The sequence below is a fragment of the Alexandromys fortis genome, unplaced genomic scaffold, assembly GCF_014885135.2.
Source record: "Alexandromys fortis isolate MF-2015 unplaced genomic scaffold, M_Fortis_MF-2015_v1.1 scaffold_212, whole genome shotgun sequence".
NCBI classification, from domain to species: domain Eukaryota; kingdom Metazoa; phylum Chordata; class Mammalia; order Rodentia; family Cricetidae; genus Alexandromys; species Alexandromys fortis.
The window spans coordinates 2,047,829-2,071,999 of NW_026068091.1; the positions used below are offsets into that span (position 1 = coordinate 2,047,829).

The 24,171-nt window shown below is 40.6% G+C and overlaps 1 protein-coding gene across 6 annotated transcripts in view; it reads left to right on the forward strand.

Moving 5' to 3' along the window:
- The window catches only part of Usp49 (ubiquitin specific peptidase 49), a 63,793-nt gene that overhangs the window by 12,142 nt on the left and 27,480 nt on the right, over positions 1-24,171 (forward strand). For all 6 annotated transcript variants that reach the window (XM_050122752.1, XM_050122748.1, XM_050122753.1 and 3 more), the window contains one exon: positions 11,534-11,609. The gene's annotated coding sequence lies outside the window, so the exon portion shown is untranslated. The remainder of the gene's footprint in view (positions 1-11,533; positions 11,610-24,171) is intronic.

Genomic DNA, 24,171 nt, shown 5'->3' on the forward strand with positions numbered 1-24,171 from the left:
GAGACTAGATTTTGATTCTCAGGACCTTCTTTGGATGTCTGAAAACTCTGTTATTCTAGTTCCAGGGCATCTATTACCCTCTTCTGACCTCTACAGGCACATAAACCTAGTGCACGTAACCCTCACTGCCCCATACATAGAACACAAGATGATGTTGATGATGATGATGATGACAATAGGCTGGAGAGATGGCTCAGTGGTTAAGAATTCTTATTGCTCTATGTAGAAAATCCAGGTTTGGTTCCCAGTACCCACATTGTTCACAGCTATCTGTAACTCCAGTTCCAGGGACTCTTAACACCGTTTTCTGCCTTCTTTGGGCACCTGCACCCATGTAATGCCCATAAATTTATGCAGGCATGTGCACTTACACATAAAATAAGCAAATCCTTAAACAAATAACCCTTTTAAGTCTTTTAGTGTTGTATTGCCATGAAGAGACACCACATCATGGCATTCCTTTTTTTTTTTTCTTTTAAACATTGCTTGGCCCACTAGCTCTAGCCTCTTACGGGCTAATTCTCATATTTTGCCTAACCCATTTCTTTTTTTATTTATTTATTAAAGATTTCTGTCTCTTCCCCACCGCCGTCTCCCCTTTCCCTCTCCCTCCCCCAATCAAGTCCCCCTCCCTCTTCAGCCCAAAGAGCAATCAGGGTTCCCTGCCCTGGGGGAAGTCCAAGGACCACCCACCTCCATCCAGTTCTAGTAAGGTGAGTATCCAAACTGCCTAGGCTCCCACAAAACCAATAGGTGCAGTAGGATCAAAAACCCATTGCCATTGTTCTTGAGGTCTCAGTAGTCCTCATTGTCCACTATGTTCAGCGAGACCGGTTTTAACCCAGGCTTTTTCAGACCCAGGCCAGCTGGCCTTGGTGAGTTCCTGATAGAACATCCCCATTGTCTCAGTGTGTGGGTGCACCCCTCGCGGTCCTGAGTTCCTTGCTCGTGCTCTCTTTCCTTCTGCTCCTGATTTGGACCTTGAGATTTCAGTCCGGTGCTCGAATGTGGCATGGCATTCTTATAAAGGAAAACATTTAATTGGGGCTGACTTATGATTTCAGAGATTTGGCCCATTATCCTCATGGCAGGGAGCATGGCAGCACACGGACAGACATGGTAGCTGAGAGTTCTACATCTAAATCCAAAGGCAACAGGAATAGAATGAGCCTCTAGACCTGGTTTCAGCTTCTGAAACCCCAAAGCCCACCCCCAGTGACACACTTCCTCTAAAGGCCTCACCTACTCCAACAAGTCACATCTCTTACTCTCTCTCAAGTAATCCTACTTCCCAACGATCAAATATTCAAATAGATGACCATATATGAGCCTATGGGGGCCATTCCTATTCAAACCACCACATTAAGGAAAAATCCAAGAATGTCTAGGATATCCTCATGGATACCCAGCACTAAAATTGAATCTTTTTAAAAAATATTTATTTACCAGCCTGGTCTCTACAAGAGCTAGTTCCAGGACAGGCTCCAAAGCTACAGAGAAACCCTGTCTCAGAAAACCAAAAAAAAAAAAAAAAAAAAAAATTTAGTGTGTAGTCTGCACATACCACAGATTCATGGAGGTCAGAGGACAACTCATGGGAACTGGTTCTCTCCTTCCACTATGTGGGTTCCAGGGATTACACACAGGCCACAAGACTAGGTGGCAAACACCACTGAGCCATGTTGGTAACCCCAACATTTACTTTTCTGCTCCTTTTTCTATGTTCATTACAGCTACCTATATCTTAATTTTATTGGGTGCTCATGGTTAGACACTAATTGCTAATGTTAGACCTTTGTACTTTATAACATCTAGAAAAGATCAGATTTATTATTAGCAAATAAAATGTCATCCAAATGTATTGATCAGAGAGTAAAGAAGTTATAAATGCTGGGGTGTAGTTCAGCACTTCCCTAACATGGGCAAGGCCTGGGTTCTATTGTCAGAGTGGCAAAACTAAGTAAATGCATAAAGTTAGGAAACTGAATACATGACTGTAGGACCAAACACACTCTTAAATGTTCCAAATGTTTGGCAGAGCCTAATGAGCTCGCCACTGCATCTTAAGTGAAAGGCATAAGACACATCAATGCCATTTGTGTTTGATGCCATGCTATACCCTGTGCCGAAATTCTTAGTTGCTCAAGCGACATCAGCTTCTCCAGTTACGCTGTTAATGTGACTCTTGACTTTTCTGTAAGCAGTTCATCTTAGTATACTGCTATTATTAATTGTAAAATATACCCGAGCTTTAAATTCAGTAGTTACAAGCATTTAAATATAAATATAAAATGAAACATAGTTTACTACCCTTTTACCTGTAAGGCTGATTTTTTTTTCATTTTAAATGTTTATTATCTGAAATTTTTCATTTTGATAAAGTCAAGTCTATTTATTTATTTATTTATTTATTTATTTATTTATTTATGGCTGACATTTTAAGTCATTGCTTGCCAGTATGGTGTGGGAAAGCTGAAAACCTTGCCCACTGTTGTCAGGAATGGAAACTTTTTCTGGAGGTGAATTTGGCAGTGTTTACTGGAATCTAAAATGTGTATATCCCTTTCTAGGAATTTTTCCAATGTTCATGTATTTAAGATAAAAGCAGAAATACAGGCCAGGCGGTGTGGTACATGCCTTTAATCTCAGCACTCGGAAGGCAATGGCAAGTGGATCTCTATGAGTTCGAGGCCAGCCTGGTCTACAGAGGGTGTTTCAGGTCAGCCAGGACTGTTACAGAGAAACCCTGTCTCGAAAAACCAAAAAAGAAAAAAGAAGAGAGAGAGATCCAAAGCCTGACATGGTGGTGCCAGCATTGGGGAGGTTAAGACAAGATGACCATCACATGCTTAAGCTCGCCTGGGCTACATAGCTAGCCCTTGTCTAAAAAGATCAGAGAAAAGGGGAAGGTAAAGAGTTTTTGTTTTTGTTTTTTTTTAACCTTCATGTTCTGTCCTAAAAGGATGTGGAGTAAAACTGTCACTTTGCACTGAATATGTTATTTGTATATATGCAGGCCTGTACATGTGCATGTTCAAATGTGTGCCTGTGTGTGAAGGTCAGAGGTCAAACTCAGATGTCATCCTTTAGGAGCCATCTATGTTGGTTTTTTGAGACAGAGTCTCTTACTGGGGACTGGGGCTGGCCAGCCAAAAAATCCTAGGGATTCTCTGTCTGCATCTTTCCACCACTGGGACTGCAAGAGAATTAGCCACCATGCTTACTTTGTATGTGGGAACCCGGGACTTCATGAGTGTGCAGTAAGTGCTTAACTGACAGCCACCTCCCAGTGCGAGTCAGCTTGTGTTAGTGTGTGGCAGCGAGCACATTATAAGGCACAATGTGTCCAGCAGTCAGCCTGTAAAATCTCTCAGAACATGGGAATCTGCTGAGACGGTTCCTGAGCAATTAGACTGATTTCTTTATTTTTTCTTTTTTTTGAAAATTCTCCAAAAAGTAGTTGTTTTCCCAGTGGAAGTGTGAGGGAAAATGTCTTCCCTGTGGACTGAGGTGTGGCTGTCACTGGAGCTTTAGAGTTTGCCTTTGTGTCCCATCCCAACTTGTTCTTTGAGGAACTTGAAGCTATCTTAGTATTTTTGTTTGGTTTTGTTTTTTAAAGATAGGGTCTCCTGTAGCCCAGGCTGACCTTGAATTTGCTATGTAGCTAGGTCTAGTTTTCATTTCTTGATCCTTCTGCCTCTTCCTCCCAAGTTCTGGCATTAAAAGTATGAGCCACCATATTTGACTCTCAAAATATATTTCTATTTTATATAAAAAATTGAGACACAATAGCTTAGTGGAATATAGCAGTTGCCTAGTGTGCATCAGTCTCGGGTTTGATTATAGCTTCATTTGGTAAACTTTTAAGAATGATGAGTTCTGAGGCTGGAGAGATGGCTCAGTGGTTAAGAGCACAGAATGCTCTTCCAGAGGACCTGGGTTCGGTTCTAGAGTATCTGATGCCTATTTCTGACTTTTGTGGGCACACATGTAGTGCATATATGTACATGCAAACAAAACACTCATAAATAAAATAAATAAGTAAATAATGATTCCTAGGGGGTTGCTTAGTCAGTAAAGTGCTGCCCTGTCCTGTGAGCATAAGTTCCTTTTCCAGATGCACATGAGGAGCCAGGCATGGTGACTGCTCCTACAATCCCATTGCTATAGGGCCATGGAGCAGAACTCATGAGCCAGCCAACCTAACCAAATCATGAGTTTCAGTGAGACTCCAGCTCCAAAAATAAATAAATAAATAAGTAAGTAATGGTGATGGGTGATCAAGGAAGGCTATCTGGTATCGACCTCTGGCCTCCACATGCATATCCACACATACACAGGAGCACACACACATATACAAACCCACAATGACAAGTGCATACAACACATACACATGCTGAGCTTCTCACTTTGTAGTAGTTAGTAGTAGTATATATAACTTACTTTTCCCCATAGGTCTATTTAAACGTAACTCTTGCCATGTAAGAGCTATTTAGAAGGTTTTATTGGATCAATTAATATATGCATGAGTAAAAAAATGTTTTTCGACTTTTGGGAAGTTTTTGGTTGGTTTTGTTTTGGGGGTGGGGTGTTTGAAACAGAGTTTCACTATGTAGAACAGGTTGGCCTCAAACTCACAGAGATCCAGCTGCTTCGGCCTCCTCAGTGCTGGAATTAAAGGTGTGTGCCACAATAACTAGCCCTTTAAAAAGATTTTTTTTAAGTATGTGTGTAGGTTGGAGGATAACTGGGTGGGAGTTAGTTCTCTTCTACTGATACATCCCAGGAATTAAAATCAGGTCATCAGATTTGGGAACAGAACTCTTTACTCTCCCATGGCTTGGGCACTCTTGCTTCAGTGGACAGAGGCCTTCTGTTCACTTTTCGTGTATTCCTTCTCTACAGACTCCTCTCTAATGTAGCTTATATGAGCTCTTAATTCTGTGTGCATCTTTGTAAACATTTAGTAATGGCAGTGGTGTTTATCTTTAGTCACAGAATACCTGGTTCCACCCTGCTATTGTAGAATTTGGCTTTAGAATCTCCTGTAAATGCCATCTTACTCTGTTTTTCACTGTTTACTAGTTGAAGATCTATTTATGCTGGATGCAGACTTAGCTAATTGGTCTTAACTGTTACATAGTATTCCATGGTGTACATAGATCTCCATAGCAATGGGTACCTAGGCTACTGTAAACAATACTACCAGTAGCAGTCTTGCAGTGTCCAACACAGACTTGTTTTAGAATTCCTGGGATACAGACCGCCCTCCCCCCCCCCCTCCAGGATTGCCATGATGGCATAGATACTGTTAGGAACTGAATGGATGTATCACTTTATACGCCACAAGCATGGCATTTCTCTGCTGCCCTAATACTTCCTCTACTTTTTGCCATTTAGTAATGTCTCAGTGTAACTTATGTAAGGCACTAATGAGCTGGAGCATTTCTTCATGTTTCAGTTAATTGCTTTCCTTCTGTGTTTTGCCTCTGTATGTTCTTTGTTTCCTATAGAAACTGGAAATTATATATGATATAATAATCATAAACTTAATATCTAGACATAGTTGCACAATCCCTGGTGGTTTTGAGCCATAAGAATATCATCTTAGTATCTATTAACTTTGTGTTTTTCTTTATTGAATACAAATGCTTGAATTTCATGTAGTCAAACCCATCACTTTTAGCTTTAATATGTTTTGTTTACACTAGTGCTTATTGGACTTAACATTCCCAGGTTGTCTCCTAGATTTCTTTCTTTTAGATTTACGAATTTACTTTTCCTGTTATATTTAATATATGTGGAACCCTTCCTTCCTTGGTTTACGTCACCAAATGTTCTTTTAGTTTACTGTTTTGTTGCAGGGTCCCTCTAGTCTCTTCTCTAGTGTTCCTTTCCATACCTGTGTGATAGTCTCCAAAATAGCACTCGGTGGTGCTAGGATTAAACCCAGGGCCTCAGGCTAGGCTGGGGATCTACCACTGAGCTAGATGGTCCAAGTCTTCTGCAAGTGATCTATTCAGGAATCCCAGAAGAAGCAGAAGGGAAATTAGCCAATCACATCTATACAATGAACATGTTATTACACACATACATAGTACACATATGCATACACAGACTGCACAATAACCAGACCTAATGAGGTGCCATGTCCTGCTCGACATTTAGCTGTGATTTTTTTTCTGACTTCATCAAATGAATAGCTTTTTGTTACCTTCCCATTCTTGAAAACCATATGGAAAAGATGGACCCCACATTTTGTGAAATTTAAAAGTTATATTTTTCTTCCTTATTGGGGTCTAGTTTTATGTTGATGAATTTTGTTTTCAAGACAGGGTTCCTCTGTATAGCCTTGGCTGTCCTGGAACTTGTTTGTAGACCAGGCTGACTTCAAAAAACTCTACATGCCTCTGCCTCCTGAGTGCTGGGACATAAGGAGTGTGCTACCACTGTCTGACTTATTTTGATGAATTTTAAAACTGTGAAAAATCTATGCTTTATGTTTAAAGATTTTGGTTTTTGTACTACTTATTCTGTAGCTCAGGCTGTCCCTAGAACTATATAGCCAAGGCTGGCCATGAAATCAGGGCATTTTTCCTGGTCCAGCCTTCTGAGTGCTAGAATGCCAGTACTGAGCCACCACACTAGGCCAGAGCTTTTTGATTTAAAGAACTTAAATCAAGCATTAAAGGGCTTCTCTTCTACTACTACTGTTCCCTGATTGGTCAGTTCATTGTGGAAAAGTATAGGTTCATTGTTCAATAATTTCAAATCATAGGCACAACAGTGTAAACTATATTTCATAGTTACTGGAATGCACCAGTAAAGTACCTGGCCCTAGGTGCCTCTATTTCTGTGGCCATGCATGGGCTAGTCATTGACTGACCCTACTTTGTTCTATAAAATATCCTTGACACCTATCTCATTTTAATACATGACAGCAGATGTGTTTGAAACACTCCAACAGGAGTGATGTCTGGGGGGAGTACAGTGAGCATGTTCCCTCCCTGCTGAAGTTGCAGCTCTGTGCTTGTAAAACTAATGTCTAGTGTTTCTTCTTTACAGTTTTCGTGTGTGTGTGTCTGTAGGTGGGGATTTTGGTTATTGGGAATGTGAATGAAATGCCCACAGACTCCAGAAGAGGGTCCCCTGGAGCTAGAGTTACAGGTACTTATGAACCACCTGACGTGGGTGCTTGGGAACCAAACCTGGGTCCTTACCAAGAACAGCCTTTGCTCTTAACTGTAGGTGAACATTTCTGTCCTGCCAACCAGTTTCCAAAAAAACCACATATAGACTCATTAATAATTATAAATACTTGGCAGATAGATCATGGTTGTTATTAACTAGCTCTTTTTAAAAATTGTGTGTGTATTTATATGGGTGGCTTTTTCTTGCATTTATTTCTATGCACCATTTTTTTTTAAAGATTTATTCATTTACTATGTATTCAATGTTCTGCCCAGAAGAGGGCACCAGATCTTATAAATGGTTGTGAGCCACCATGTGATTGCTGGGAATTGAACTCAGACCCTTTGGAAGAGCAGCCAGTGCTCTTAACCTCTGAGCCATCTCTCTAGCCCCTATAAACTAGCTCTTACATTTTAAAATTAACTAATATTGCTTATCTATGCACTGTCTCGTGGTGGTACCTTTTTTCAACATGGCAAGTTCATCTTGCTTCTCTCTGTGTCTCTTTGAGACTCCTTTCTTTTTCTTTGTACTTTCTTTTTGTCTGCAAGTCCAGCCTAACCTCTACCTGTCTGGCTATTAACCAGTCAGCTCTTAACCAATGAGAGTAATACATATTTACAGTGTACAAAGATTGGTCCATACCATTTAACAACGGAGATCATCTCTCCAGCCCACTGTCTACTCGGTCGGAGTCTCTCCTTATCTGTCTTTCTTTCTCTTCTCTCTCATTTTTAAAACTTTAAATTTATTTATTTGCTTGTTTGTTTATGTGGGGGGGGGATACCCTTGGAAGACAGAAGAGGACATTGGGACTCCTAGAGCTGAAGTTATGGGTAGTTGTGAACCTTCTGGCATAGGTGTTGAGATTTGAGGCCAGGTCCTCTGGAAGAGCAGCATGTGCTCTTAACTGTTAAGCTGTTTTTCAAAAATGGTGTGGCTATATGTAAACATTAGACTGTATCGATTAACAGTATTTATTTTATGTAGAGATATAAAAGGATTACAATTCTGAAGTGATTAAATGGGAACTCTGATGCATGCTAAGGTGATTGTTGTGCCTGCTTCTACTGCTGTTCATTATGGATGCAATTTGGTATTGCTTTCATTTACATTTAACTACTATGGCTGGGAAGAATACAATCATACTAAGTCTTTGCTCTTAGCTATTTTTTTTTTTGGTAAGAAGGAATTCTCAGTCTAGAATTCTTACCTAATTATGTTCTTTAGTCCCTATGAAGCTTATTGGTTAAAACTAGATATTATATAGCTAAAGTAAGGAACCAAATGTCAAACGCACTTCAGAATCCTTTCAATTCTGCCTAGAAGACCTGGCTCTTGCATTCCGGTTTGCTCAGAGCTCCTGGAATGTTTAAGTACCAGGTTCTCCTCTAACCAGAATAATGTCACACATGTACAGTTCTTGTCTATTTGTAATGCATTTATACACAATTTGTTATTGATCTTTGCAGCATCTTTGGGAGTATAGCTGATGTTATATCCCTTATAGGGAGGAAGTGTAGAGATCTCAAGTCATAGATGAATTGTCCAGGGCTTCTCAGCTCATAAGCCTGAGACGTAGGCTCAAGCCCTCTGATTTTTTTGTTTTTGTTTTGTTTTGTTTTGTTTTGTTTTTGACACAGGGTTTCTCTAAAGCTTTGGAGCCTGTCCTGGAACTAACTCTTGTAGACCAGGCTGGCCTCGAACTCACAAAGATCCACCTGCCTCTGCCTCCTGAGTGCTGGGATTAAAGGCATGGGCCACCAAGCGCTTGGCTAAGGCCCCCTGATTTCTAAATCTGCGGCTATTTTTAAAATTTCCATGCTCTTGTGCCCCTTAAATAAACACATCCTTCTAGTGGCTTATTAGATATAATGAAGTACAGAGTGAGACCTCATTTGAGATTTGTTGTAACAGGAAGGACCGCTTGTTGGTTCCCGGGTAACCCAGCTAGCTTATACCCAAAATAACCACACAGAAACTGTATTAATTAAATCACTGCTTGGCCCATTAGCTCTACCTTCTTATTGGCTAACTCTTACATCTTAATTTAACCCATTTCTGTATCACCACATGGTTGTGGCTTACTGCATCTGACTCTGGTAGGCAATCCATGGCGTCTCTCTGATCCTGCTTTCTTCCTCCCAGAATTCAGTTCCATCTTCCCCGCCTACCTAAGTTTTGCCCTATCAACAGTCCAAGACAGTTTCTTTATTAACCAATGAAAGCAACACAGAGACAGAAGGACCTCCTACACCAATTTGTGGTGCTGGAATTCGAACCAAGGGCCTTGAGCATGCTAGGCAAGCACTTTATCACTGAGCTACATCCTCGACTTCTCTTATGAAAAGTGTAGGTCATAGGCTAGGGATACAGCGTTATTGGTAGAGAGCTTGCCTGATGAGCAAAGCCCTAGATTCAGTATTCAGTTCTATACTTAGCACCATACAGCCTTGAACTCAGAGAGCCACCTGCTCAGCCTTTAAAGCATTGGCATTAAAGGCATGTGCCACCACACCCAGCATGACCGTTTGACCAAGATCAAATATAGGATGTTAAGCATAATTTCCATGTGGTTACACATCCTACATGCTATTGAGTATGAAGGTGGTTAACATACTTAGCTTAGGAGAGGCATCTAGAATTAAATTAAAATTACTTGGTCTTAACTGTAATTAGTTTTTTGGGGGCTTTGTTACTTTGGAAATCAGGTTTGGATGGGAGAGAGGGTTACTGTTTAAATTTGAGGCTCCATTCATAGTTTTGGGGTGGTTTGTCTGAGTAAGTATTGCACATATAATATATAGTAGATAAAAGCTCTCCCTAAGAGCATTTGTGAGTTTCATGGTCTTGCAACTTTTTCTGCCATGTGGGGCTAGACCTTCTTGCCCTGTATACTGACTTGCACCGTTGCACCCAGATGTAAAACTTGGTGCCTCTGATTTTCAGAAAGGCTCTATTCATAGAGCACATTGTGGATTTGTATACATTACTAAAGAAAGGGAGAGAGCCTCGCTTTGCATTAATGCAGACAACTTTCAGCTGTCCCTGGCCTGAGCTCTTCACCCCCACCCAATCCTAGCTTTGCCCTATTGTACTAGCTCCTCTTTTCTTCTCTGTCCCTCTCATCATTCTTCTCTCAGTCCCTTTTTGAGATAAAACAACAAATTCTTCCCCTTGTAGAATGCAGAGCAATTTCCTTTTCTTGACAGCTATTCTGGGATCTTGACAGCCATTCTTCAGGGAACCACCCACTCTAGGGGAACTGGACCTGAGAGGTTGGGGCCCCATATCAAGGGTGCATATTTTTGCAAAGAAAGTTTCTTTCAAGAGGAATTCTGTGTTCACTGTTAGGCTGATAAAAGGGAGAATTTTCCATCCTGTTAAATAGCAGCTAATACACCAATCATGTTTTACTAAATTCCCAATAAAGTGTCAGAAGTCTAAAAAAACGATTATATCTGTAATTTATTGAACTCATAAACTCTAGTTATCTTTGCTTAATATAATATTCTGTGTATAGAGTATGTTGCTTTAAAGATACTTGCTTGCATATAGGTCATAACACAAAGGAATTGTCTCACACCTTCTCTGAACCATTATGCATAAATAAGTTTAGCTTTTGATACTTGAATATTTCTTTAGCATGATTTTTCAGCTCTGACAGTTTTAAGTTATGTAAAGATAGTGTGTATGCTTTAGAACTCCATTTATTTTCAGAAGAAAACCTTTATTTTTTTATATTAGTTTTTTGTTTTGTTTTGTTTTGTTTTTCAAGATAGAATTTCTCTGTGTAACTGTCCTGGCTGTCCTGGAACTTGCTCTGTAGACCAAGCTGGCCTCGAACTCCGAGATCCACCTGTCTCTTAAAGGCATGCATCACCACCACCTGGCTAGTTAGTTTTTTTTTTTTTTTTTTTTTTTTTTTTTTTTTTTTTTTTTTTTTTTTTTTGAGACAGGGTTTCTCTTTGTAGCCCTGGCTGTCTATCTTGGAACTCACTCTGTAGACCATGCTGGCCTCAAGCTTAGAGATTCACTTGCTTCTGCCTCCCAAGTGCTGGAATTAAAAGTGTGCACTACCATCGCCCAGCGAGGAATGCTTTAATCCTTTAATGCTTGTGTTTATGACTCATTTTCCCTGTAAATGACTGAATCTTTGGTTGTTCTTAGCTGAAATATGGATCATATTTTTCTATTTTTAAAAATGTCAGTGTCAAAAAGGTTATAAGGATTTCACTGTTGTAATATATTAATCCTTTTCTGAATTTATGAATAAAATGTATGAAATTGCTTTTATTCTTGCCATGTATCAGCCCAGACTCACAGATTGTTTCCCTTATAGGTAATAGAGAAAAGGAAAACCCAACCAATGATTATGTGATAATATGGAAGAAGATGGGAAAAAAACCGTTTAATGGGTAAGGAACAATGCTGTGGTAAAATCTTATTAATGAGAATCATTCCTGATGGTATGACCAGCCTGTCTTTGGTTAATTATGATCTGTGTCTTAGTGGTGTCCTGAACTTCTGCTCCCAGCGTCCATCCTGGCACATTTTTCATACCATAAATTAAGAGGTGGTACAGTCGTATTTAAAGATAAAATGGACCTTGAGACCAGCAAGAATACTGAAAAGGGGTTTGAAGACTGCACTTGCTGTGGCCTGTCAAGAGTAATTACCCACCCTTCTTTTTCTCCGAATACTGCAGCTGCTGTGACAACAGGCTCACCATGGGGATCTTGTTCACTTGAGCAACTGCAGATGTGTGTCAGGCAGTAATCAAATAAAATTTCAAAAGCCCATATATTTTTATTGTCTAGAATTCAGATATTCTAGATAACCAAAACTGTCCATGAATGTTAGGTCCCTACTAGAGTCTAGAAGTTTATGCAGCATTTATTAGATTAGGGCAGCTTTCTTCTCTGTCTAAGCACTGGTTCCCAACCTTCCTAATGCTGTGACCCTTTAGTACTGTGCCTCATGTTGTGCTGACCCCCAACCATAAAATCATTTTTGTTGCTATTGCATAACTATCATGTAAAAAATATCTGACATGCGACTGCTGTGAAAGGGTCATTTGACAACTCCAAAGGGGTCATGACCCACAGTTGAGACCATGGTCTAGTGGTTGAAAACATGAGCTTTGATCCCAGTCTACTTTGGGACAGTTGTTTTTAGCTTGCTTGGGCAAGTTGATCTCTGAGCTTCAATTCTCCAGCTTAAATTAGAGACAATAAAATATTTATAATATGATGATGCTGAGGATTAATTAGTTCATATGAAAAATGCACAGTAATGCCTAGAACACAGTAAGTACTTGGTAAACATCATCTCCATGGGATCACTCTGTGATGTTGCACTTTGGGAGTTAGCCCATCTTAGGGAAGGCTAGTGCTGAGGGCAAAAGATTCTTTATGAAAGTTTTTGTTTTAGCCTAGTTTCTTTTCTCTTAGAGTGTGTTGCTCAACTGTGAGAACAGAGTTATCCACCTCCAGCTCTTACTGCATATCTTATGGTGTATATGAATAAACAGCCATTTCCTAGCTATATATAATAGTTCTGCCTCAGCTTGTGTCACCTGCTGGTGGCATGCACCAGTTCCCAGCACTCAGGAGGCTGAAGAAGAAGGATCATGAATTTGAGGCCAAACCTCAGCTTCATTGTAAGATACTACCCACCCTACTCCCCCACCACCACCAAAAAAAAAGAGAGATTCTGTCTGTGCAGGATGTATGTAGTTTTTCTTCTTTAAAGATAGCTATGCCAGATTTTTGGTTCAGAGCATGGCAGCCTCATTGAACAAAAGAGTCCCTCTTTTTTTTTTTTTTGAGACATACTGGCCTTGAACTCACTGTGGAGCTGAGGGTGACCTTGAACTCCTGATCCTCCAACTTTCACCCCAGTGCTGGGAAGCAGGTGTGTAGCACCATGCCCCTGCTTTTGAGTTTCTTTTTATTACAGTATTTTTGTACCTTTGAAAATATGTGTGTGTGTGCTGTTTACATGTATCTGTTTAGCATGTGTGTGCTTGGTGTTCATGGTCGCCCGAATAGGGCATTGGATCTCCTGGCATTGGAGTTATAGGTGGTTGTAAGCTACTATGTGGATGTTTGAAATAGAACTCAAATCCTCAGGCAGAGTAGCAAGTGCTGCTCTTTGTCATGGAGCCAGCTTTCCAGTCTTTCAGATTGTCTTTGAAGTCTCTCCCATTGCTTGTCACCTCTTGCTGAAGTCAGTAAGTGGTACTCACACCTCCTGCCTGCTCAGTTAATAGTGATTCCTTCTCGGGTCTCTGAGGGAGTTGAAGACCAGATAATTACAGATTTCCTTGTTTACCAGACAGAGAAAGGGGGTTATGATAGAAGATAAATTAGGTACAAGACTTTGGACTCACCAAGTTAGGAAGGATATGGAGTATTTTCTCATAATTTGTCAAATACAAATGGACTAGACATTGTTGATGTACATATTGCTTGTATATATTATATATAGCTATTGTACTTACTGTATATAGTTTTTCTAATATTAGTTATAGCCTTTTTTATTTTAGACAAAAAGTGAAATATAGTGATATTTTATTTGTTTTAATAAAGGAAGTTTGCCTAAAGATCAGAAGGGCAAAGCTAAGCCACTAGAGGTCAGGCAATGGTGGCACACACCTTTAATACCAGGATTTAGGAGACAGAGGAGAAGGATCTCTGTGAGTTCAAAGCCACTCTGGTCTACACAAGATCAATGCAGAAACAAATCCAAGTGGTGGTACCCCATCTTTAATCCCAGTACTAGGGAGTTTAATCCCAGCACTAGAGGGAATATAAAATAGGAGGAAAGAGAGACTCAAGCTGCTTAATCTACTTAGTCTGCAGTCGGCTCAGCCTTGGTAGAGGTAAAACTTCTCTAGTGGCTTGGTTGCTTTGATTTTCAGGTTGAATCCCAATAGCTGTCTCTGGGTTATTATTTGTGCTACAGGTTTTTATATTTTTTACTATTATTATTATTGTGATAGAGTACAAAGAGGATTGAGAGGAGATTGCTTGTCATATGGCTCAGTACAAAATTTAATAGTCTCGTTGAGTGTTTTCCCTTTGTGAATGAGCCTCTCCATTTTCCATTTTTAGGCAGTAAGATAAATAACCAGGTGAAGGATGCAGATGTAGAGAGAATCGCACCTGATCCTTTGTAGTTGAAGGTGGCAGTCACTGAGCATTTGCTGTGGAGCCACAGATTCCTACCAGCTATGCATCCCAGCCTGTGATTCACAGCCACAGGCCCATATTCCACACTTGGCACAGTTTGCTCCTACCATCTTCAAAAAGACTCTAGATGCTCACTAGGCCCCCTAGGTAGATCTGCTACTGTGATTCCATGTCCCCAGTGAAGCTGTACCATTTGAAGTACATTTCCGTGGATCTTCAAAGTCTTTCTCTGGCAAATTCTGCTTGATTTTTTTCTATTCACCCAGCAGCTACTGGAGCATGCAAGGCAGAGGCTTTCAGAAACAGAATGCTCGAGAGGCTGCCCAAGTGTTGGAGCTCCAATACTACAGGTTGTCAAAACCTCCAGTGTGCAAGCAGACAATTGAAAGTCATAACCCGTAGTCATAGCTCAGTAGCATGGTAGGTTGTGTGGAACTAAGTGGTTGGGTTTCATTTGAAGAGAACTAGCAAGAACCCAGAGTAATTGTTTCCCCAGTCACACTTTGTTACCTGTACCATTTGACCAGTAGGAAGGGGAGTTTGTGAGGTCTGCTGAAAGGACCTCAGCAGGAGGTGGCTAGTCAGGGTTAGTGTGCCCTCAGTGTCTTCTGACTGTAGGAAATAACTGTTTCCTGAGCTCTATTGGTACCAGGCACTGCTTGAAGCATTTCTTACCTGTTAACTAATTGAATAATTTAACAATTCTATGTATACTCACAGGAATATTCTTTCTGTTTCCTGAAGAAACTGAGGTCTGGAGACACTGCCTGTCGGTCATATAGAGCTAACAGGAAAGTGATAGAATCCCAAACTAGCTAGCTTAGCTTGACCTAACTACTGTGCTATGCTGTTTGGTTCGTTTGCAAATTAACATTTTCTCTATTCACATTTTATAGTTGTAGGACCAGAAAATTTTTAAATTAAAAAGTGCTTTTAATTTCTCATAATAGTATACAAAAGAAAACTCTAGCAGAAAGCCCAACACCAGTGCACCAGCTCACATGGGAGGCTCCCTAGAGCACTGTGTTTTAGAGTCATAGAACCAGAGGCTGGCAGGGCTCTACAAGCTTGCTGCTGCTGCTGCTTTTTTTTTTTTTTTCTTTTCAAGACAAGGTGACAGGGTCTCACTATATAGCTCTAGCTGTCCTAGAACTCACTATTTAAAACAAGCTAGCCTCAGACTCCCAGAGACCTGCATGCCTCTACCTTCGGAGTGCTGGGACTATAGATGTGAGTTACCATGCCCAGCCATTTGTTTTAACATTTATTTTACTTGTGAGTGTGTATGCGTACACACACATAAGGAGCTCAGAAAACAACTTGCAGAGTTGGTTCTGTCCTTCTATCTTGTGAGTCCCAGGGATTGAACTCTGGTGTTCAGGTGTGTCAGCAAGCACCTTTACCTTCCTAGCCATCTAATCAGCCTAGTTTTGTTTTGTTTTGTTTTTTGAGTCAAGAAGCAACTATATATTTAACATAATAAAAATATGAGATATAGTAATAAATACTAGTAATAAATTCACAAAATATTGATTCTTCTATTCTAACAACCACATCTGTTTCAAAGGGATGACAAGTACACGTGCCAAGACTTTGTTCTTGGATGCTTTGACCTGTATCAGTGGTTCCTGGTGATTTTAATTTCATGGATCTTTTAAATACGCACAATAACTACAACCTATTGTTTGCAAAACAAAACACTTTAACATCAAGAATGTTGGAGATAAAATCTGTTTGTAAAGAACCAGTGTTTCCCAAGGACAGGCACATCCTGGCCAGTGAAGACTTGTGGTTAGATTCTCATTTATCTGGGTTGCTGGGGTCAGATTCCATTTGGACCAGATGACCAGTGCAGTATAACATCCTCCTGTCCATCCAAAGCATGCACAGGGACATGGACGGACAGAACTCCTGCTGTAGGACATTCCCACCCTATCTGACCACATTCTTTTTTTAAATTATTATTTCAGATGTACACATGTTTTGCCTGATGTATGAATGTGCATTGCATGTGTGTCTGCTGTCCTTGTGGGCTAAATGAGGTTACTGGATCCCTTAGAATTTGATTATAGATGGTGTAGGTGCTGGAAATGGAACTTGTGTCCTCTAGAAGAGCAGCAAGTACTCTTACCTGCTGAGCCATTTCTCCCTTTTTGTTCTAAAAATGACCTGAGTGCTGTTGCTTCTAGGCTCTTTAGGGTTTCCCCAGAGGTATTCTGGTTCATACAATGCTGTTAATAAATTAGATACCCTTCTGATATCTGACCTTGTTCAGACTGTCCTCTTCTAAAAAGAGTCTCCACATCCTGGGACACCCCCCCCCCCCCTCTCTCTCTCTTTTCCTCTCTCTCTCTCTCTCTCTCTCTCTCTCTCTCTCTCTCTCTCTCTCTCTCTCTCTCTCTTCCTCCCCCCTTTCCTTTTTTGGTTTTCAATACAGGGTTTCTCTGTATAACAGCTCTGACTCTTATTTTGACTAGGTATTCTTTTGCTCTTAGAAATATTGTATGTGTGGAGAGGGCATAGTGCCTGCTATCTCCATCTGCTGGAGAAGAACCTCTAGCTACCCACACCATTTTGCTTACAGCACTCCCTCTACTGCTTTTTTAAGAAAAAATTTGTTGTTTTTTTTTTTATTTTGTCATCTATTGTCAGAGGCTATTTGTTCCTAGCTGCCCAGACCCAAAATAATCACTCAGAAACTATATTACTGCAATTCTGTTCGGCCAATAGCTTAAGTATATTTCTAGCTAGGTCTTACATCCTAAATTAACCCACTTTCATTATTTTATATTTTACTATGAGGCTTGTGCTGCCAGCAAGGTTCTGGCTGGTGACTCATGTCTTTCTCCTCTGGTGGCCACATGGCATCTCTCTCTGACTCTCTCTATCTAGCTCTTTCAGCCTGGTTTTACTCTGTTAAGCCATTGGCTGAAAGCAGCTTCTTTATTAACCAATGGCAATAAAACATATTCACACCATACATCACCTCCCACATCACAATTCAGACAGAGTCTTTATATGTAGAATAGGCTGGTGCACAGATGAATTTTTAATAATTAATGCATGGCATTGGAGACAAGAGGAAATGACAGTTACCTTGGAATCATTTGCCTTCCTACTGAGAAGAGATGTATTTATAAATTGAAAGTACCTGTATCTGGTAGACTAGTAACAGGAGCTAAGCTCAGAGGAGGACACTAGCTTGTAGACCTTCAACTTAGTAATGGTAATAGCCCATCTGTCTTTGGAGGCAGTTTTTAATGGAAGAGAGTGTTTGAATGGAAACTTTTCCTTGAAGGGGTATAAGGTAGAGCCCTTCATTGGGGGGGTTGTGCATCTATTCATTGAAAGGGGACAGAAATCTAGGGGACGAGAGCATTTCAGTTTGTTTTAAATAGGACAGACTCCATGTTTACTGGTCAGTGTGTCTTGTTTCAGGGCCTCAAATCTTATGAAGACTTTTAGTGTTCCCTAAGTGCCCAGAAGTTCCTTCTCAGCGTCCTTCAGGCACACTCTGCCTGCTCTTGGCCAGTCCTGTTTTACCCACTCAGTTGTGTTGTTGAATAAGGTTTCCTTTATTTCCTGAACCATTCATTAGCTTGCCCTCTGGTTTTTCTCTTAGACAAACAAACCAATGAAAGGTTGAATATTGTATTGTTTTACCATATGCTACAATCAATGTAGATAAAATAGGTATAACCTCTTGAAATAAAGATCCATGAAAATTCAGAGAGGCTACTATTAAGACATTATAGCAAGCAAAAGACTGTCTATCGTGCTGCGTGTGCTACATGCTGCACATGTAGTTCTCCTCGACAGTCTGTGGTTCATCAAAAGTGTTTCAAGAAATCTCTGAAAGATTTGACTACAAAAAAGGAACAGTGGGGGCTGGAGAAACGGCTCAGTGTTAATAGTGTTTGCTGCTCTTCCAGTACCCACATGGTAGGTCACAAGTCTGTAACTCTAGTCCCAGGTGATCCAGTACCCTCTTCTGGTCTCCACAGACATGTAGACATATAGTGCACATACATATATACAGACAAGACACTTATACATACATAAATAAATAAAATTTAAAACTTTAAATGTAACCAAAAGAATAGACTTTGTGGGGTCTGTGGGGATCATGTTGAAGACATCCCATCTGCATGGGTCATGTTGAACATTCTGCAGACAGAACTGTTCTGAGTCTGCAGCTGCCTAGGGAACCGTCCTGAGTTCCTCCAGCATCACCTTTGTGATGAACCCATCATGGCATGGCACACTCAGAGCTGGGTCGACTGTCCAGGGTCATCCTTTAGGTCTTAAAACAACAGTTGTTTTTGCATTTTAGTGCTTCCCATTTTCCAGTAACCTAGCAAACCTAAATTGCAGCAAAATTTTCTGATTTTTCTGTCATACTACCTTTCTGGGTTTATTGTTTTGTTTTGTTTGTTTGTTGTTTTGTTTTTGTTTTTCAAAGCAGGGTTTCTCTGTGTAGTCCTGGTCTTTCAGAATCTTTTAATGTTGATGTTAATAACTTGAACACTCCTCTCAGTTGACTAACAGTTCCCTTACATGCTGAGTGTGGCTTTGTCATCCTTCCGTCTACTCATCCATTCATTCAGAAGGCCTTATTGAGCCATCGCCTTTCTGGGAAAGGTCAGATAAATGTAACACATGGCAGCTCCATAGCAAGTTGTGTTCTGTAACCTAAGGAATACCTGGACAGTGGGAAGAGACTCCACAAAACTCTTTCTTCTGGTATCATCTTTCCATTTCTACTGTTATTTTCCTTCTATTCATCCATCCATCCTCTCTCTCTCTCTCTCTCTCTCTCTCTTTCCTCTCTTTCTTTCCTTGTTTCTTTCTCTTTCTCCATTTTAGAGGTGGTTGACTTAGGGCCTCTTACAGCATAGACTGGCTTCAAACTTGAGCTTGCTGTGTATCTGAGACTGGCTTGAATTCCACCTGTCAAGTGCTGAGACTGGGAATGTGCCACCACTCTCCTGCTTAAGTAGTGAAGCACAAAATGCTCCCAAATCAGGCTACCCGAATTTTTACTTTCTTTTTTTTTTTTTTAAACTTTACAGTGATGTGAAAGCAATGCATATTACATATAGAAACTATACTTCAAATTTAGGTGTTGCTCTTTTTCTGGACTAGCAATCTGCTCTATTAACAACTTGGACAGTGGCAACAAACCACAGCTCCTAGTCTACCACATGATCATGAGAGTGACAGGCCAATGTACAGATGATGAGATGGCTCAGTAGAGAAGGTGCTTGCCATTCCAGCCTGCTGATCTGAATGAGATTGTGGAAACCTCAGTTAAAGGAGAGTCTGACTCCTGAAAGTTGTCCTCTCACTGCCTCATTCACACCACGGCATGCACATGCACACACACAGATACAATAAAAACCTGCACACTAGAGAACACCGTGCTCTCAACTGTGTCATCACGTGCATCTGATATCACACACCAATCTGATTAATAACAGGGTTTTCTGTATGAACTGTCAGCACATTCTTCATCATTTGTTGGGTGGTAGGTTTTGTTTGTTCTTTCATTTTGAATTATATGTCTGGGTGGGGTGTATGTGAGAGTGAAAGTGCTCTTAGAGGCCAGAAGCTGTTGGATCCCCTAGGGCTAGAGTTAGATAGTTGTGAACCCTCTGGAACCAAACTAAGTGCTCTGCAGGAGCAGTACTTGCTCTTAACTACTTATTCATCTTTCATGGTTTTTGTTTATTTACACATCTGTGTGTGTGTGTGTGTGTGTGTGTACATACGTGTGTACGTAAGGATGCCAGAAGACAGCTGAGGTTGATGTTGGATGTTTTCCTTAGTTATCTTCCACTTAGAGACAGGGTCTCTCACTGGACCAAAGTTCACTAGTCTAGCTAGCCAACTTACCCAAGTAATTTGGGATCCACCTCTGGAGGCCTCCATGCCCATTTTTACATGGTGTTGGGGATCAGAACTCCATGCTTGTGTCTCCAATATCTTCTCCTTTCCCCTCCTCATGCTCTCCTTTTTAAGACAAACTTATTCTGTAGCCCAGGCCGTCTGAGCTGTCCAGGTACTACAGGTGTCAACTACCACACTCAGCTGCAGTTGAACTCTCAAGAAAGTATCTTTGGGCAACATTGTATAAGCTCATTTTAGATTTCATAAGTATGGAGACAAAAGTAGTCAAATTACTTTAGAAAAGATTTCATGGAGAAACTATGGTTGGGACCAACAAGATTTGCACAGCTTGCGTTGTCCTAATCAGAGTGGTGTAGTGATGGGAGAGGAGGAGTACAGTCACCCAGGAGACATGCAGACCAAGCTGACTGGACCTAAACAGCCTAAGTCAGCTAGAAAAGAAACCAGAGGGGATATTTTTATTATACTGTAGCAAAACATCACATGAGGACATTAACTATAAATCTTATGTATGAAAAGACATTTGAAACAGAAGACATGGCACAGAAAAAGATTTTGGTAATACCTCTGTCTGGCAAGTGTTTGTATACAGCTTGTATAAAGAATGTAATTATTTTATTTATTTATTTATTAATTAATTAAAGATTTCTGTCTCTTCCCCACCGCCGCCTCCCCTTTCCCTACCCCTCCCCCAATCAAGTCTCCCTCCCTCCTCAGCCCAAAGAGCAATCAGGGATCCCTGCCCTAGGGGAAGTCCAAGGACCACCCACCTCCATCCAGGTCTAGTAAGGTGAGCATCCAAACTGCCTAGGCTCCCACAAAGCCAAGAATGTAATTATTTAATGAAAAAAAGACAACCCAACTGAAAACAATTGCTTCATCTCTTGGACTATGAAATGTTTGTTTCTACTAATATTTAATCTCTAGTACCTACAAAGTAGTTTCATTTTTAGTTCTGGCAAGTTCTTTTGTGAATTTTAGGAAAAGTGGTGAGCATGCTTTATCAGCTTACAGAAGACAAAAGAAAACACTGATAAACTAGCACGTTTGTATTGTATTCTAGTACTTAGGAGGCTGGCTACATAGGAGACCTTGTCTCAAATACATAAGTAAATAAAGAAATACACTTAAAAATTCAAAATCAGATAGTGAATAATCATATTTTTTTAAAAAAATTTTGTTTATTAATTCCTTTGTGCCACTTGTATGTATGTCTGTCTGTGTGCCTTGTGTGTGTGTGCCTTGTGTGTGTGGTGCCTGAGGAAGTCAAAGGAGCTCATCAGACTCCCTGACCTAGAGTTAACAAGCCATTGTGAGCCACTGTGTGGGTGCTGGGAATCAAACCCAGGCCTCTGGAAGAGCAGCAAGCACTCTTACTCTTAATCACTGAGCCATCTCCCCAGTCATGTTTCTTTATTATTATTAATATTGTTTTATTTTTGAGACTATAAATTCATGGCTTCTTAGTCATTGTTATTACATATATATGCATATGTGTTTATGTTGTGTACATATATGTGTATGAATATATGTATTTCTAAATACTTAAGTACAATGTGCTCACTTGTATAATGTTACTTGTATACATGTTGTGTATGTTTCAGGGTTGACCATTTGGAACTACAACCAGTTGATATGCTCTTCCATAGGGAAGACTATTTTTCCTATTCTCATTCCTTAGTTGCTTGTAGTTCTTTGTGTAGAGTTGAGGACTCCTGCCCCCGACACACATACACACACACACACACACACACACACGTGTGTCTACTGTTGTCCTGGTTCAGCTCACATTTAGACAGTCATGTTAGTAAGACTTTATGGGTTTGAGGGGGGGAGTTTATTTTTGTTTTGTTTTGCCTTAGACAGGATCTCCCTAACTGTCCTGGAGCTCACTATGTAGATCGGAGTGGTCTCAAACTCACAGAGAACCATTTGCCTCTGCCTCTTAAGTACAGGGACCCAGCATACCCAGTTTTTCAAATCCAGTTTTGAAATCTGATACACAACTTAGTCATGTACCAGCAGTACAACTTTGGAGAAGGTTCTTTACTTTTTCTAAGCCTACTTATGCTTAAAAAGGGGGTTACAGAACCAGCAAGATGGCTCAGCAGGTATTCTCATGGCACCTGCCACCAAGCCTAAATGACCTAAGTTCCATCTCTGGAATGTACATGATAGTAGGAGAGAACCAGCTCCTACAAGTTGCCTCTGACCTCCACAGATGCCCTGTGACACATGCTTGCCCCACCACAAACATAAATATAAAATAAATAAAAACGTAATAAAAAATAGATCAAACAAAAGGGATATAGTCCAGTACTTCAGCAGCTTGTCATGGGAAGTAAATGATTCTTAAGTTTTAGAATAGTTCCAGGATATAGTTTTTGCTAATTGAGAATAGGTTTAATCATTTATAATGCCATGAATTATATGAATGTAGAAAAGCATCTCTCCCTGACTAAATTTATCTGTGTTCTACATGGAGAATGTGGATGGAGAGCTACCTAGTCTGAAAACGCAGCTGGCTACAAGCCTCTTACTTACAGCCCTCTCAGGTGGCATTACCCCAGTACAGTCATAACTGGGGTCTGGACCTTAATGCTAGAAGTTCAGAACCTCAATTTTGTGAAAACGTGAGATGACCAGCTTGCTTGGGAACAGACACATGTGGTCATAATCACAGAGTGAAGATTCATTTACAGTGAGGAATAGACTGTTAGGCACACTGATCCTTGAGTGTGGTGGTTATTGCATTCTGTCCCCAAAGGCTAGCTCTATGGAAAATCAATTTTGGCTTTCTGCAGAAGGAGTGAGTGCAGAGAGAACCTTAACCTTGCTGGATGGTTTTAGTGACTGATTCCATCAGGCTCTTTTATGCTATCAGCAGGCTCAGTCCTGTAGGAGGAACATTGACCAATTAGTGCAAAGACTCTCTATGCACACACACTGGTGACCACCAGCCTGTGGTTAGGCATAGGCTCATAGTCCTTTACAGTTACATTCTCTCTGGCTATCTAAAGTTGTACCTGGATCACTTTGATCAGTTTGGGGGTTCACAGAACTCTGAAGTCAAAGTCAATTAGATGTCTGACATCTTGTTAATGGTAGACCTCAGTGTTTTGCTATTTTTTTAAAAGATTATTGTGTGACCATTACATAACTTTCTTCATTCTCAGGTGTTAACCTAAAGCTGTTATTGTAGAAGCATTTTATGTCATTGCTATGTATAAACATAAAATACTCATGCTGTCTCTGTTGTAGGAGGCTGCTTGTTCGTTCCCCGCTACCCAAGATCACGAAATAATCACTCAGAAACTATATTATTTGCAATACTGTTAGGCTAATAGCTTAAGCATATTTCTGGCTAACTCTTATATCCTAAACTAACCCATTTCTGTTAATCTGTATATCGCCATGTGGCTGTGGCGTACGGGCAAGGTTCCAGCTGGCAGCTTGCGCCTTTCCCCACTGGCAGCTACATGGCATCTTCTGACTCTGCCTTCTTTCTCCCAGCATTCAGTTTAGTTTCCCCGCCTAGCTCTGGTCTGCCCTACTATAGGTCCAAAGCAGTTTCTTTATTAATCAATGGTAATCAGAGCATACAGAGAGGAGTCTCCCTCCCTCCCTCCCTTCCTTCTCCCTCCCCTCTCTGTGTCTGTGTCTATATACACTAGAGTTTAGAACCTTGGACCTTGTGCTTGCTAGGTAAATAACAGCTACATCTGCAGTCTCTCTTCCTCCACTTGTCTCTCCTTCCTTTCCCAGGAACTTGCTACCTAGACAAGGCTGGCCTCAAGCTCATAGAGAGAGATCCATCTGCCTCAGCCTCCCTAGTGCCAGAATTAAAGGTGTGGACTGCCATGCCTGACTTCTT